The sequence below is a fragment of the Dasypus novemcinctus genome, chromosome 21, assembly GCF_030445035.2.
Source record: "Dasypus novemcinctus isolate mDasNov1 chromosome 21, mDasNov1.1.hap2, whole genome shotgun sequence".
NCBI classification, from domain to species: Eukaryota; Metazoa; Chordata; class Mammalia; order Cingulata; family Dasypodidae; genus Dasypus; species Dasypus novemcinctus.
In genome coordinates this window covers 25,268,653-25,283,572 of record NC_080693.1, presented here as the reverse complement: position 1 = coordinate 25,283,572, position 14,920 = coordinate 25,268,653, and positions in this window count along the sequence as shown.

Sequence of the window (14,920 nt, the reverse complement as noted above, 5' to 3'; positions counted from 1 at the left end):
GTGGTGTTCTGGTGCCGGCAGCCATCCGTCACGGGGCAGTCTCGCCCTCTGGCTTCTACTTCCGTGTCCAATTTCCTTTGCTTACAAGGACTTCAGCCATCCTGGATTAAGGTCCAGTCTCACTCAACCTGACCTCATCATCTAAACTACATCTTCGAAGACCCTGTTCTCAACGAGTGTATGCCTCAACTCATAATATCATCAAAGGCCCTATTTATAAATGGGTTCATACACACAGGATCAGGGTTAGGACTTGAACGTGTCTTCAGTGGGAGATGTGATTCAATCTGCAACACCCAGTCAGGCAGAATAGAGAGTACCTTCCTTGTGTACAAATACTATTTCCTTTTGGTATAAAGAAGATTTCGGGAAGCAGTTGTGGCTCAACTGATAGAGCATCCGCCTACCATATGGAGGGTCCAGGGTTCAATACCCAGGGCCTCCTGACCTGTGTGGTGAGCTGGCCCACGCGCAGTGCTGCCGAGCACAAGGAGTGCTGTGCCACGTAGGGGTGTCCCCTGCGTAGGGATGCCACACACACAAGGAGTGCGCCCCCCAAGGAGAGCCGCCCCCCGTGAAAAAAGCGCAGCCTGCCCAGGAGTGGCACCACACACATGCAGCAAGATGATGCAACAAAAAAAGCAACACAGTTTCCCAGTGCCGGGTGACAAGAACTCAAGGAGACACAGAAGAACACATAGGAAATGGGCACAGAGAACAGACAACGGGGGGGGGGAGGGAAGGGGAGAGAAATAAATAAAATAAACCTTTAAAAAAATAAATTGCCTTATATCCCCTAGTAAGCAAGTGGTGGCTAAAAATAAATATTTGTTCGATGGAGAAATTAACGCCTTTTTAACAAAAGGTGCTGGAAAGTTTGGTTGTCCATATGCATGAAAAAAAAGTTGAACACCGACATACACATCAGCTCTTAAAATTACTCCAAGTGCATAAGAGACCTAAATGCAAAATTTAAAACAAAACCGTTTCTAGAGGACAACAGGAGAAAATCTCCATGAAAGCATGCTTGGCGCGGAGTGTCTCAATACAATGATGGGGATAAAGTTCAAGCGCTCACTTGGCTAGGTTTGGCATCTAGCTGTGTTGTCAAGCAAGTCCTGGCCTGATTGTGACTGTGAGGATGTTTTGTGGCTTTAGATCATTGCACAGGTGAAGGCATCTAGAGCTGATTATGTCTACACTCAGCGAAGGAGACTGCCTTTGGCAATGAGAGACCTCTTGTCCAAATAGTTGAAGACCTTAAAGGGAGAACTGATGATTTCAGCAATGAGAAAGAAGTTCTACTTCTACATCAGCCAGCTATCTTTTCCTGGGGAATTCAGGGAAATCTTTAGTGGAGTTCCCAGCTTGCAACCTTCCCTATGGAATTTGGACTTGCCAATCCCTAGGGTTGCGTGAGTCAGTTTGAATAATAAATCTCATAATAATTATACTGTCCTGCTTCCCTGGAGAGCCCTGACAAAAAAAATGCCAAAAGAAAAATAAATATTTGTTGGCAATGATCAGATAGCAGGTATTCCATAGTTGCTGACTGACTACCAGCCAAACATGACTCAAGAATGTACAGGGGAAACGGACTTTGGCCCAGTGGTTAGGGCGTCCGTCTACCATATGGGAGGTCCGTGGTTCAAACCCCGGGCCTCCTTGACCCGTGTGGAGCTGGCCATGTGCAGTGCTGATGCGCGCAAGGAGTGCCCTGCCACGCAAGGGTGTCCCCGCGTGGGGGAGCCCCACGCTCAAGGAGTGCGCCTGTGAGGAAAGCCGCCCAGCGTGAAAAGAAAGAGCAGCCTGCCGAGGAATGGCGCCGCCCACACTTCCCGTGCCACTGACGACAACAGAAGCGGACAAAGAAACAAGACGCAGCAAATAGACACCAAGAACAGACAACCAGGGGAGGGGGGGAAATTAAATAAATAAATAAATCTTTAAAAAAAAAAAAAAAAGAATGTACAAATAGGAGAGTGGGTGTAGCTCAGTGGTTGAGCACCTGCTTCCCAAGTATGAGGTCCCAGATTCAATACCTGGTACCTCCTAACAAACAAATAAACAAAAACCAAAACAAACAAAAACCCTTAAGCCAAGAATGTACAAAATATAGTTCTTCCCATTAAGTCACCCAACGCAATCTCTGAAAACGGCTCATTATTCCCTTGACCCAGAAAAATCCACAAAATCATACAAATCAAGGGAAGCAGACGTGGCTCCGATGACCGGGCTCCCATCGACCATATGGGAGGCCCCGGGTTTGATTCCCAGGGCCTCCTGGTGAAGGCAAGCTGGCCAAGGCCACGTGGAGAGCTGAGAGTGTACAGCGAGGGCAAACAAGGGGGCGGTAAGTAAATAAAGTAAAACAAATAAATCTTAAGAAAAGAAACACTAATTGCTTTATTTAAAAAAAACAACAAACATGCAAATCTTCGCGTTCACTTTAGGAACCCCCCGGGAACCTGCCCAGGCCATCACGGTGTGCATATTCAAAGAGCCACCAAGTATCTGAGGGTTGTCTCTTTACAGGAGCAGTGTGTGCCATTCCCTTGTCACAATAGTGGCATTGGTAGGTGTCCCCAGGCCAAACAGTGGCCTGGACACAGGGTCGGTGGCCCAGAAAGAGTGTTGAATTTTTGTTGCATGTGCTTGAAAGTGCAGAATGCAATGCTGAATTTAAGGATTTAGATGTAGATGCTCTGGTCATTTAGCACAACCGGGTGAAAAAAGCCCCCAGGATGCGCCAACGTCGTACTTACAGAGCTCACGGTCAGATTAACCCACACATGAGCTTCCCCTGCCACACTGAGATGATCATGGTGGAAAAGAACAAATTGTCCCTAAACTGGAAGAGAAGGTTGCACAGAAGAAAAAGATATCCCAGAAGAAACTGAAGAAACAAAAATTTATGGCTCAGGAATAACTTCGGCATACAATAAATGCAAACAAGTTGGAAAAAAAAAAAGAATGTACAAAATATAAACAAGGCTTAGCATCCACCAAAGGCCCAAGGACAAAGCCAGCATCACCACTGGCATTTGGTGTCTTTTGACCACCCAGGATCTGATCCCCATGACTGGGGACTTTCCTTTGATGTGCAAGTTAGTAGGAGGCAGAGATTTCCACCCACTGTAGAGGCCCGCAAACCAGAAGTCCGCTTTCCCAGCATCCCTTGCAGCTGATGTGGGGCACCTGACCCTGGCTGAAACAGGTGAACCACTGCCCCCTTTGTCTTTGATTTGAGGGCATTGAGGCAAAGCTATAGTATTCCTGGAACTCCCATCCAGGGGTCAGCAGTAGCTCCAGCATCCAGGGCCAGTGGTGCCGGTGGTGCTGGCACGGGTGTGTGTCCTGCAGGGCTCTTGATGAACCTCTATCCTGACCAGCTCTGCAGTGAGCTTTAGCCCTATCCCTGCTGTAGCTCCCTGAGCCTAGTTATCCAGCCTTCTGGTGATTCTTGGGGCTACCTATGACCTTCCAATGAACTCCTTTTTTGCTCGAATCTTATGATTGCCTTTAACTACACTGCAGCATGGCTGTAGCTCAGTGGTTGAATTGCACATGTAGGAGGTCCCGGGTTCAATCCCTGGTACCTCCTGAAAACAACAACAACAACAACAACAAAAACCTAACAACTCAGCCACAGACAAGGTCTCCAGGCAAGGGCATTAAGTCCTGCTCAGTTGAGGGCCACCCAGCAGCTTCAGGCCCAGGCTCTGGCCAGGGTCCTCCTGTAGCAGGGCTGGAGGGGACTCAAAGCCTGTCGGTGCAGAGACTGAGAATGCTGCTGGGAGAGCAGAGGCTCCCTGGGGATGAGCCAAGCAATCTGGGTTGTAACAAGCCCTCAGGGGATTTAGATGCACCCCAAAGCTTGCTCTCCAGCTTCAAGGCAGATCCATTTGTAGCAGGAAAAGCAACAGACAGAAATCAAGAGACCCCGGTTCTAGCCCTTGGATTAATGAGCTTAATTGCATCTGCTTTACGTCGTCTAGTCTAGGTGTTTTCAGCTATAGAATGGGGATCGTACTGTCACCATAACGGTTTGTTTGAGAGTGATTACTAATCTAACAGGACTGTAACAGTTTTGCAAACATGGACACGCCCCTCCTTTCTCGGTCTCTCTTTTTCTTTCTTCTCTGAAATATGCTGATAACAATCCTTGCCTCCCAGCCTTGTTTGGAGAATCAAGGAATGTAAAACACAAAAGCATTTCAAAAATATTCAACCTAGACATATTTCATCACAATTAAAAAAAAAAAAAAAGAAAAAAAAAAAAGGAAGGAACAGAATGCAGGTATATGCTACAGCATAAGTAAACCTTAAAAAACATTATGATATATTCAAGACGTTAGGTGTAAAGGACTATATTATACAACTGCTCTTATAGGAAATGATGCCCAGAAAAGGGCTATCTCTAGAGACAGAGAGCAGATTAAGAGGTGCCTAGGGGTGGGGGCCTACAAAATAGCTTATCTGGGGGGTGATGATATGTTCTAAAACTGGATTGTGGTGTTGTTTCTACAACTCTAAATTTACTAAAACTCATTGAATTGTACAATTATAAGGGGTGAACTTATCATATGTAAACTATAACTCAACAAAGCTATGTAGAAGAAAAAAAGAAAAAGAAATAATAAAACTGTTAAAGCAAAAATTCAACCTAGACAAGAACACAGGGTGATGTTTAGGTTCCTTTGGCTTGCTCATTCAGCACACATTGGGCTCTTGCTGTGTCCATTAGGCAGTGGGGATTCAGGGGTGACCCAAATTCTCTGTCCTTGAAGTCGCTCATAATTTAACTTTTCAACTCAATCAGACTAGAGTTCACTGCACTGCTTATATTTTTATAAGAGAAAATGTTTATATACATATGTGTGTATGTTCACATGTGTGTGTATGTAGATATCTAGAGTTGGATTTTAAGATTAAGATTGAGTTTAGTTTGGAAAATCCAAACTAGTTTGGAAATTTTTAAAAATTTGTTGATCTCTTTTTCATTTTTCATCTAATTTAAATAAATAATGAAAAAATTCCATTATTTAATTTAGCAAAGAAGATCATGTGTATAAGAATAAGAGTATATGACTAAAATTCTCTCTCTCAACAGTCTCCCAGATACCTACTTTCTTCTTCCCCAGAGGAAGCCCCTGGAACCTGTTCCTTGTGTCTCCTTCCAGAAATCTGGGCTGTGCATATATATACAAGACAGTGTGAGTATATGTCTAAATGTGTGTTTCACGTTGTGCCGTTTTCTCTCTTTTTTTTAAAGATTTATTTATTTATTTATTTCTCTCCCCTTACCCCCCACCCCCACCCCCACCCCGGTTGTCTGTTCTCTGTGTCTATTTGCTGCGTCTTCTTTGTCCACTTCTGTTGTTGTCAGCGGCACGGGAATCTGTGTTTCTTTTTGTTACGTCATCTTGATGTGTCAGCTTTCCATGGTGTGGCATCATTCCTGGGCAGGCTGTACTTTCTTTCGTGCTGGGCGGGGGCACACTCCTTGTACGTGGGGCTCCCCTACAAGGGGGATACCCCTGTGTGACACGGCACTCCTTGCGCGCATCAGCACTGCACGTGGGCCAGCTGCACACGGGTCAAGGAGGCCCGGGGTTTGAACCATGGACCTCCCATGTGGTAGACGGATGCCCTAACCACTGGGCCAAGTCTGCCGCCTATGCCGTTTTCTCTTAATAATGTAACTTAGCACTTGCTCCTTAAGTGGCCACATGATATTCCATTGTGTATATTGAACACTTTAGCTTTTGCCCAATATTTTTCTACTGCCAAAAAATTCTACAGTGAAAGTACACACGGCTCTAAAGTGTTGCCATGAAGACCCACCTCTTCGCTTTGGCAGCATCCTCTGCCCTGGCCTGATTTCTTTTGAGCCCATTTCTCCATTTGAGACCCCAAGAGCTGGGGTCCCACCAAAGGCCTTACCAAAGGCGAGAAGGTGATGGAGACAAGAATCCAGGCTTCCCATTTCCCGCCATGACATCACTGGTCCAGAAGTTAATGACTGTTGGCAGAGGCAATGTATGTTGTAGTTTCTAAATTGTTTTATGCATTTATTTACATTTTATTTCACAACAGAATCTGAGGCAGGTGCCATTGAGATATCAGAAGTCGTCTTTGTTTTCACCATTCTCTCCTGCTGAAGGGGAGGCCAGATGGTCTGACCCATCATAGCCAAGCCTGGACTGACTCAAGCCAGAGTTTAGGACCAAGGTCAAGGCAGGAGCCAAGGGCCAGAGGCCAAGCCAGACCTATCATATTAGCCCTCAGGCCAAACACCATGCTGCCCAGCAGAGCCAAGCCTAAGGCCGGCCAAGTGGGGGTCTCTTGTGCACACACCACCCAGCGGTTCAGACCCCTCCTGCCACTTGCTCTGGGCTGAGTCTTACTTGCCTAGAAGGCAGATGTGAAATGAGTGGAGAGCTGGGTGTGAAGGTAGAAACCTGTGAATTAGGAAACCTGGCAGATGGAAGTCAGCCCGATGATCACCTGCTCAAGCTTGGGATGCTGGGCCCACCTCCTTGCTCCCAAAATCCTACCTAGTCTTCAAGGCTAGGTCCTCTTCCTCCTGCTCCAGATGCTAATGGAACATGTGGGAAGAAAGGAGATCATTTTTGAGACTGAGGTTTGAATTCTGGCGTGCCTCTACCCCCTGCCTGTGGAATTTGAGCAAAATCATTTGTTCTTTCATTCAACAGGTGTAGCAGTTTGATATTATTGATGAATTTCAAAAAGAAATATTGGATTATGTTTGTAAACTGGGACGGTTTTATAAATGGGTAGGGGGTATTTTTTTAAGGAATTATGAGATGCTTGATGGGAAAGGCCTAGATTGCTTTGAAGTAACTGTTGATAGCAATATGGATGCTAAAGAGACTTTTTATGATGCCTTAGAAGTAAATGATGAAACTCTCATTGGAATCTGGAGGAAAGGTGATCCACGTTTTAACTCCTGATTAACTCCTGGTGTTTTATGGAAGGCAGAATTTGAAAATGGCAAGCCTGGGCATTTAGCTGAAGAAATTTACAAAGTAAACCCAGAGAATGTGACTTGGCTTCTGCTTGCAGCTTATAGTAAAATGCTAGACCAAAAGAGATATGCTGAGGACTGAACTGTCGGGCACAAAGAAAACAGAGACTGATTCTGAAAATCCCAAGCCTCTGGAAGTCCAGCTCCCAGATGAAAGTGTCCCACTGGAGGACTTAACTAAACTTTGGAACTTGTAAATGAGGATTAGTAATGCAGTTATTGGGAAACGGACTTTGGCCCAGTGGTTAGGGCGTCCGTCTACCACATGGGAGGCCCGCGGTTCAAGCCCCGGGCCTCCTTGACCCGTGTGGAGCTGGCCCATGTGCAGTGCTGATGCGCGCAAGGAGTGCCGTGCCACACAGGGGTGTCCCCCGCGTAGGGGAGCCCCACGCGCAAGGAGTGCACCCATAAGGAGAGCCGCCCAGCGCGAAGGAGGGAGCAGCCTGCCGAGGAATGGCGCCGCCCACACTTCCCATGCCGCTGACGACAACAGAAGCGGACAAAGAAACAAGACGCAGCAAAAAGACACAGAAAACAGACAACCAGGGGAGGGGAATTAAATAAATAAAAATAAATCTTTAAAAAAAAAAAGTAATGCAGTTATTTAGGAAAGACTTGTGGAAAGTCTTACTGTCTGATGGCTTGGACCCCTGCTTCCTGCATGCTAAACCAACAGACTTTTTGAGAGAGCTTTATGAGCAAAACCACTGTCAGCCTGGAATAAAAGGGACATGGAAAAGAGATTGAAAGGGAAGTGACTTCAAGAGGAAAACCATGGAAGCTGAGATCTGGAATTAGGACATCACCTTGGGCCAAGAGAAGAACCCCACCCATGTGTACAGAGAGCGTGAGTTTGCCCCAGCAGCTGAAGAGGGTGGATGTTCCTGTCTGAGGCTCTGGGAGAGTTTTACTGCCCCAGGGTACAGAGAGGGTGGAGCACTCTCCCCAGGTATTAGGGCAGTTAAGGTCAGCACCCCACAGGTCTGAGGGGTGTGGACCTGTCCCCCAAAGGTTAGAGAAGGCCAGGTGATCAACTCATTGCTCTGAGAGGGTTGAGCCAGTATACCAAAGGTTAGGGGGAATGTTGTCTTTATGTCACTGTATGGGACGCGTGGGGGGGGGAGTGGGAGAGGAGTTAAGACTCTAACCCAAAGACTGGGTAAGGTGCGGTAGTCACCCTAACACTCTTGGAGGGAGATGTCTGGACCTTGGTTGACACTCAGATGCTTGATGAGGGTGAAACCAAGAAAATGACCATTGGGCAAGCCTGTGGAAAGTGTGGGTTCTGGTAAGGCCCCAAGGAGAAGAAACCATCATTTTAAGAATGACTCTCAGACTTTAAAATCAAATAGAGGATGCCCTGCAGGTCTACTGAACTGCAGAGAAACTATGACTCAAGTTTCTCTCCCAATTTCTCCTTATTGTAATGAAAATGTTAATCCTTTGTCTGACAATTTGTGTATTGGAAGCAGATAAATTGTTTTGTAAGTTCAGAGGTCTATAGCCGATAGAATTTTGCCCCAAGACAAACTGTATTTCTTTAAATTGATTGTGATATGATTTAGTACTTGCACTGTTACTGATTTAAGGTTTTTTTTAATATTGTAATATCTTTTGGGAATTCAGAGGGTGGCGTGTAGCAGTTTGATATCATTGATGAATTCCAAAAAGAAATATTGGATTATGTTTGTAAAACTGATCTTTTCCTCTGGGGATATTAGATTATATTGGATTCAGAGGTTTACTTTATTAAGTAATCAGGTAAACCTCTTGTACCAGTAGGGCACTGAGTCCCCACCCCTTGGTGGGTGGGGACTCACAGATAAAAGGCATGGCAAAGGACAGAGTTGAAGGGTTCTTAATGTTGAAGTTTTGATGTTGGAGTTTGATGCTGAAGTCTTAAGTTGGAGCCCTGGAAGTAAGCACACACAGAAAGAGAAGCAAGCCCTGGGAAGAGAGGAACACTGAACCCAGAAAGAAGCAAGCCCTGGAAAGAGAGGAACCCAGGAAGCCTGAACCCTGGCAGATTTCGGCAGCCATCTTGCTCCAACATGTGGAAATAGACTTTGGTAAGGGAGGTAACTTATGTTTTATGACCTGGAATCTGTAAGCTCCTATCCCAAATAAAAACCGTTTATAAAAGCCAACTGATTTCTGCTATTTTGCATCAGCACCCCTTTGGCTGACTTACAATAGGTATTGAAAGTCTACTACGTGTAAGGCATTAACCAGGTTTTGGGAGACAAAGATGAATAAATCCCAGTCCCTGCACCCAAGAAGTTTACAATAGGAGAGTCAGGTGAGTAAACAAGTGATGGCATTACAGGACAGTGAGGTGGCTGGGCAAGCATGGGCAGCTGTGGAACACAGAGGGTGGCCCTGGCAAGGGAGCAAGCAGTGGACCTGAAACGTTCAGCAGAAGTCCTTGGGGAATTCCTTGGGCCCAACCAAGGAAGAGCAGTCATTCATTCAATAAATATATAAAATGCCTCCCATGTGCCAGACACCAAGCCAGCAGATACAGTGTTCCGCCAGGCAGACTCAGCCCCTCCACTCCTGGAACTTCGTACTCTAGCGAGGGAGACATAACATGTTAGCAAATAAATGCAAATGGTGGCAAGCACAGTGATGGAAATACATAAGGTGCTGTGACAGAATAACTTGGGTGGGTAGAGATGTGGAATGGGGGAAGGCGAGGAAAACCCTTGTGGTATTGAACTGGAACGAGAGGCATCATTATGACTTTATTATAGAATATTTACATATCCTCACAGAGTCCATTTCAAGGGTATAGGAGCAGTGACATTCCCAGTAGATCTGATCTTACCTAGTGCTCAGATCTTGGTTTCTAAATTTCCTTCTCGAGGAACCAGAATTCCTGGGAGAAATGGCTGCTAAATCTCAGGCTAGGGATGTGGAAGTACAAGGCATGCCCAGAACATCTTATTGTGCTAAAGAAAAGAAAGGGCTCAAAAAGTTAAGGGAGGGGAGCTCAAGTGGTTGAGTGCCTGATTCCCTTGCACATGGTTTGAAAAATTTCCTACTGTAAAGATCTAGAACAATTTAACCATTAAAATTGATAAAGACTTAAAGACTATAATATATTAAATAAAAATAATATACACAGGGAAATGGCTGTGGCTCAATCAGCTGGGCTCCCGTCTACCATATGGGAGGCCTTGGGTTTGCGTCCTGGGGCCTCCTTGTGAAGGCAGGCTCGCTGCACCTTGTGGAGAGCCACTGGCTGGCAAGTGCCGCAGAGTGCTGCCAGCCCGCAAGCACCATGGAGAACCGAGTCAGCAAGGTGACGCAACAAAAAGGGAGACAAGTAAAAACAGAAGAACATTATGGACAAAGAGAGCAGACAGCAAGCAAGCCACAAGGGGGGGGGTAATAAATACATAAAAATAAATACAGACACAGAAGAACACATAGCAAATGGACACAGAAAAAACAGACAGCAAGCAAAAAGCCACAGGAGGGGGGATAAATATATATATATATACACACACAAATAATGATAAAACAAAAACAGTAAGAAAGGGAGGGGGAGGGAGAGAAAGGGAAAGCTCATGCTTATAGTGAAATGTAATTAATAAAGAGAGAAAAGTTAGAAAATTACTGTTTTGAAACCAACATAGTAATTCATGTGTAAATCATTAATAGATACCAAAATCCTGGGGTGAAAGTTTGTCGGGGGACCAGATTTTTACAGTGTCTCAGAATATTTTTCCACAGTCTTCTTATATTTTTTCTTTTATTTATATTGTTTTTGTTTCTCTATTAAAAAAATTTTTTTTTTGTTTTAGTTCTTTCACAGTCTCCTTACTAATTACAAAAATAAAAAAGGTAACTTTCCAATGGAGAAACCTGGCAACATGACCTTAACTTAACCAAGTGGTGAAAGTCAACATCATCAGTAATGGGACAGATGGATGTCATGTGCCTCCTGACGCCATGACTGAGAAAGACACAGCACCATTCCTGTGGTATTCCTGCTAAAAATACATAACCTGAATTTAATCACGAGGAAAAAAATCAGACCCCACTTTAGGGACATTCTATAAAACAACTGTCATATACTCAAAAATAAGAAAGACAGAGAAAGGGTGAAGAACTGTTCTGGATGAAAGGAGCCTAAAAAGACGTGACTACTAAAAGCAGCATGTGCTCCTGGATTAGAAAAAACAATTGCTATAAAGGACATTATTGGGACAATTGGGGAAATTTGAATAAAGACCTTATACTTGATAATGGTGTTGTACAGCTATTAAATACCCAGAATTTGATAACTATGTTGTAATTAAGTAAGAGAAAATCCTTGTTCTTAGGAGATAAGAATTTAAGGGTAAAGGGTCATGATGCCTGCTACCTACAATATTATTAATAATAATAATATGTGGGGAAGCGGATGTGGCTCAAGCAATTGGGCTCCCGTCTACCACATGGGAGGTCCGGCGTTTGATTCCTGGTGCCTCCTGGTGAAGGCATGCTGGCCCACACGAGAGCTGGCCCGTGCAGGAGTGCTGGCCCAAGTGGAGAGCTGGCCCAGCAAGAAGACGCGACAAAAAGAGACACAGAGGAGCGACAAAAAGAGACACAGAAGACCAGGGAGCTGAGATGGCGCAAGCAATTTAGGGCCTCTCTCCAACTCCAGAAGGTCCCAGGATTGGTTTCCGGTGCTGCCTAAAGAGAAAACAAGCAGACATAGAATAACGACACAGAAAACACGGGAGCAGGGGGTGGGGCCGCGAGAGTGTATTCAATGATCAATCATGGAAATTCAATGTAAACCAAATTTGGCACTATAAGGAAAAAGCCAACTTAAATATAGTATACTTTTCTTTCTAAAACAGATAGTGAAGGAAACCTGAAGCCAGAGAGGGGTAAAGGTGGAGGAAAGAGGGTTTCACAAGGAAAGTGGGGAGCAAAGAACTGAGATGAGGGCTAAGGTGCATCCAGTGTACTTAGGACAAAACTAATACCAGGGGGAGATAAATGTTTACCAGAACTGGCGTGACCGACTCTTCCCAGCTTACCAGGGACCATGGTTTTAGCACTGAAATTTCCAAGTCCTGGGAACCACTCTAATCCTGGGCAAACCGAGATAGTCAGTCACCCCAGTTCTGGTAACCCTATTTCCCGCCCCCGGGCTGCTGCTACCATTCACTATTCATCAGCCATTGCCTGCCCAGGAGGTTGGGCTGTATTTAGCCATTTAAAAACCTTCTGCTGTCTAACTGCCAGATACTTTGTTGGGTGCTAGAAAGGTGATGGCCAGACAATATGAAATTCCTTCTTTGCATATAAGTAATACATATTTTTTAAAGATTTATTTTTTATTTATTTCTCTTACCTTCCCTGCCCCGCCCCCCCAGTTGTCTGCACTCTGTGTCCATTTGCTGTGTTCTTCTGCGTCCGCTTGTATTTTTGTCAGTGGCACCCAGAATCTGTGTCTCTTTTTGTTGTCTCATCTTGCTGTGTCAGCTCTCTGTGTGTGTGGTGCCAATCCTAGGCAGGCTGCACTATTTTTGTGCTGGGCAGCAATCCTTATGGGGCGCACTCCTTGCATGTGGGGCTCCCCTACGCGGGGGACACCCCTGTGTGGCCCAGCACTCCTTGCACACATCAGCACTACACGTGGGCCAGCTCACCACACGGGTCAGGAAGCCCTGGGTTTGAACCTTGGACCTCCCATGTGGTAGGCAGACGCTCTGTTGAGCCAAATCTGCTTCCCGCATATAAGTAATATTAATCAAATTGGGCCTTTAAACAAAACAAAACACACAAACAAGCCTCATCTTCCCTCATTATCATGGCAGAAAATTTGAGAAGAAAATGTAATAAAAGGCAGGGGAAAAAAATCATGCTGGCGTATTTCTTCTCCATATTTTTCCTACACATTTCCCAAGTCACTTCCAATTAGTGCCCAAAAAATGCAAGTTAATTTAAATTTTGGCTGTAACCCAAGAACAAAAACGTTAAGTGTGCTGGATTAATTTTTCAAGCTAAATTTAAACGATTTGAAGACGATCTGCTGTCCCCAAGGATCCACTCGCAGTTTTTTTCCATCGGCAGGTGTGATCACAGGCCTGGCCAAGGCGGGTAATGACTTTTCATCTTCTCAGCAAGGTTTCCTGCTTTACAACTTTTTTTTCTTTTTGCAAATTAAAATGCTGCATTCACCTGATAACGAATTAACTAGAACAGGGAGATTAAGAAGAAAAACAAAACAACAGTGCCTCTTCCCTTCCCACCCTACCCCGCCCTACTCCCACCACCTAAAGGCAACTCCCTTTAACTGTTTCTGTTGTTAATTCTGGATTTTATTTCCAAAATCCTAGTTAAAATGCTCATCCTTTTACTTTTAAAGAAAAAATTGTGCTAACATCTACATGCCATAAAATTTACCATCTTGGGGAACGGAGGTGGCTCAAGTAGTTGGGCACCTGCTTTCCACATGGGAAGTCTCAGTTTCAGTTCCTGGTGCCTCCTAAAAAACAAACAAAAAAAAAAACAAGTCAACAAATGAAGAAACAAACTTTGGGGAGCTGTGTGGCTCAGTGGTTTGAGTACTGGCTTCCCACATGCAAGGTCCTGGGTTCAATTTCTGATACCTCAAAAAAATTTTTTTTACCATCTTAAGTGTATAATTCAGTATCATTAATTAGGCACCGCTATCTAATGCCAATTTTTTTTCATCACCCGAAACAGAAACTGTACCCTTTAAGCAATAAGTCCCCCTTCCCCGCCCCTTATCTCCTGGCAAGTTCTACTTTCTGTCTGTATGAATTTACCTATACTAGATATTTCATATAAGTAGACTCTTGCAATATTTGTCCTCCTGTGTTTGGCTTATGTCACTTAGCATAATGTTTTCAGGATCCATGCATGTTGTAGCATGTAACAGAAATTCATTCCTTTGAACAACCACGTAAGATTCCACTGTATGGATATATCACATTGCTTATCCATTCATCTATTGATGGACAGTAGGGCTGTTTCCACCTTTTAGATGTTGAGAATAATGCTGCTCTGAATATTGGTGTACAAGTACCTGTCTGAATCTCTGTTTTCAATTCTTTTGGATATTTCTAGGAGTGGACTTGCTGGGTAATTCTGTTTCACTTTTTGAGGAACCACTGAACTATTTTCTATAGCAGCCACACCATTTTACATTCCCACCAGCAATGCACAAGAGTTTCAATTTCTCCACATCCTCACCAATTTTTATTTCCTTTAAAAAAAAAAATAGGGAAGCGGACTTGGCCCAGTGGTTAGGGCGTCCGTCTACCACATGGGAGGTCCGCGGTTCAAACCCAGGGCCTCCTTGACCCGTGTGGAGCTGGCCCATGCGCAGTGCTGATGCATGCAAGGAGTGCCGTGCCATGCAGGGGTGTCCCCCGCATAGGGGAGCCACATGCGCAAGGAGTGCACCCTGTAAGGAGAGCCACCCAGGGCGACAGAAAGTGCAGCCTGCCTAAGAATGGCACTGCCCACACGGAGAGCTGACACAACAACAACAAGATGACACAACAAAAAGAAACACAGATTCCCGTGCCGCTAACAAAGAAGCGGACAAAGAAGAACACGCAGCAAAATAGACAAAGAGAACAGACAACTGGGGCGGGGGGTGGGGGGGAAGGGGAGATAAATAAATAAATAAATCTTAAAAAAAAAATAGCCACTATCCTAGTAGGTATGAGGTGGTATCTCCCTGCGATTTTGATGATTTTGATTTGTATTATCCTAATGATGTTGAGCATCCTTTCATGTGCTTATTGGCCAATTGGATATCTTCTTTGGAGAGTGTCTATTCAGATCATTGACCCATTTTTTTTTCTTAGGTACCAGGGCCAGACCTGGGAC